This window comes from Triturus cristatus, chromosome 4_1 (assembly GCF_964204655.1).
Source record: "Triturus cristatus chromosome 4_1, aTriCri1.1, whole genome shotgun sequence".
Classification (NCBI taxonomy): domain Eukaryota; kingdom Metazoa; phylum Chordata; class Amphibia; order Caudata; family Salamandridae; genus Triturus; species Triturus cristatus.
Genome location: NC_140585.1, coordinates 135628204 through 135630703, shown reverse-complemented (window position 1 = coordinate 135630703; position 2500 = coordinate 135628204). Strand labels below are relative to the sequence as shown.

Sequence of the window (2500 nt, the reverse complement as noted above, 5' to 3'; positions counted from 1 at the left end):
GCTTTCAGCTACTTGAATAGGTCAAGCCAGGATTCATAAAACGTATACAACCTATGTGAGTGTGAAAAATTAGCATATGCAGGAAGGAGCAATTTGTCCTACTTTCAAAACAGTTTCACTCCACGTCTGGAAACTTCCAGAGCTATGTAGAGAATACAAATGAGCTTTAAACTCATGAGGAAAGAGGTTTGTATGCAAAAAGGAAAACAAAAGCATATCGTACTCATAAAATACTCAATATATAGATTCCAAAAAAGTGCTTCCAGCGAAAAGAGCTGAAAGAACACTATGGGATGTAAACCTGAATACCTTTCAATAATATGTTCTCCATCCATGCATACCACCTACATGATAAAAATCATCTCAGGTGGACGAATGACCGCGTGGCCTAATGGATAAGGCGTCTGACTTTGGATCAGAAGATTGAGGGTTCGAGTCCTTTCGTGGTCGTTTTTGGCCAATGGTCACACAATCTGCTTTACATTCAGAGTGGAAAAAGTATTTTTCAATACTCTTGTAGTCCTCACTTTCTCAGTACTAATCATTAATAAAGTGGAGTACATACTGTAAACTCATTCAGGTTGCATCTTCAGTCTAACTACTTGTGCATTTTAGTGGCATTAAAAAGTGCTTCTATGCCGACGCACTGAATATGTAATAGGTTTGCAGAATTTTGACGTGACAGAATGGGTTTTTAGCTTAAGTGTGTGTAGAAGAACTGCAAGGTGTGTGCCTATGTGTGCATAGAGTGCTACATGTGTAAAATCTGTATGATTTGGGCAGTTAAAGTGCTGATTTTGCCTTCGAGTAAGAAAAGTACTACACAAAATGTATAAAGGATCGGCACATTGGCTGCCTTTGCTGATGCCCCCGTTGCCTAATTTGTAGTGCAATGGTTAAGTTGCAGAGTGTGGTTGAACTTGGTTAGGAGACTTGGTGCCTCTTTCCGTGTCCTACTGATGATAAGGATGGCTTGATACCATTTTCTAAGCCCAGTATATTGAGAAAAGAAGTAAGTGAAGAAGAAGTGTGGAGTCGAAAGTGGTTCTCCAATTTCTCTCCACTTGCTAAAATTGCAAAGTCTCCATTAAAGCATAGAAGAGAGCGTTAAAGTCAAGGATGGAAGAGGATGAAAATGGGAAGTTTACTTATAGAGAGAAGTGAGAAATGCCCTGTGTGCACACACCGGTGTCTGACCATAGAATACATTTAAATAATGCCTCTAGAAAAGAGCTATGCTTGTGTTCCTCAGTGGCCTAATGGATAAGGCACTGGCCTCCTAAGCCAGAGATTGTGGGTTCAAGTCCCATCTGAGGTGATAACAAAAATCCTCCCTCTTTCTTTTCCAGAAAATTAGGTAGATTTATTACATGCTTCCTCTCACAAGTTTATGAGGGATTAGGTACTTTGTAACGGTCCCATTTTACTTGTGCACACTTCACAGTCATGTTAGTGTTCTGAAACTGCAAAGTATATTTTTAAATGCCTATTTTTGTGAGATGCATTTTCGACCAGCCAGAACATATTCCTTTGGAAAAAATGATTTGAATTGGATTGGTGTGAATCTTGTTTCTAGAGGTGGTGACAGGCTTTCAGCTACTTGAATAGGTCAAGCCAGGATTCATAAAACTTATACAACCTATGTGAGTGTGAAAAATTAGCATATGCAGGAAGGAGCAATTTGTCCTACTTTCAAAACAGTTTCACTCCACGTCTGGAAACTTCCAGAGCTATGTAGAGAATACAAATGAGCTTTAAACGCATGAGGAAAGAGTTTTGTATGCAAAAAGGAAAACAAAAGCATATCGTACTCATAAAATACTCAATATATAGATTCCAAAAAAGTGCTTCCAGCGAAAAGAGCTGAAAGAACACTATGGGATGTAAACCTGAATACCTTTCAATAATATGTTCTCCATCCATGCATACCACCTACATGATAAAAATCATCTCAGGTGAACGGATGACCGCGTGGCCTAATGGATAAGGCGTCTGACTTCGGATCAGAAGATTGAGGGTTCAAGTCCCTTCGTGATCATTTTTGGCCAATGGTCACACAATCTGCTTTACATTCAAAGTGGAAAAAGTCTTTTCCAATACTCTTGTAGTCCTCACTTTCTCATTACTAATCATTAATAAAGTGGAGTACATACTGTAAACTCATTCAGGTTGCATCTTCAGTCTAACTACTTGTGCATTTTAGTGGCATTAAAAAGTGCTTCTATGCCGACGCACTGAATATGTAATAGGTTTGCAGAATTTTGACGTGACAGAATGGGTTTTTAGCTTAAGTGTGTGTAGAAGAACTGCAAGGTGTGTGCCTATGTGTGCATAGAGTGCTACATGTGTAAAGTCTGTATGATTTGGGCAGTTAAAGTGCTGATTTTGCCTCCGAGTAAGAAAAGTACTACAAAAAATGTATAAAGGATCGGCACATTGGCTGCCTTTGCTGATGCCCCCGTTGCCTAATTTGTAGTGCAATGGTTAAGTTGCAGAGTGT

At 39.2% G+C, this 2500-nt stretch overlaps 1 non-coding gene across 1 annotated transcript; it reads left to right on the top strand.

The window, feature by feature from the left end:
* The first annotated feature begins 1245 nt into the window (after window positions 1–1245).
* Window positions 1246–1318, top strand: TRNAR-CCU (transfer RNA arginine (anticodon CCU)). Its single transcript has one exon. It is a non-coding gene; the product is annotated as a tRNA-Arg (tRNA).
* The last annotated feature ends 1182 nt before the right edge of the window (window positions 1319–2500 follow it).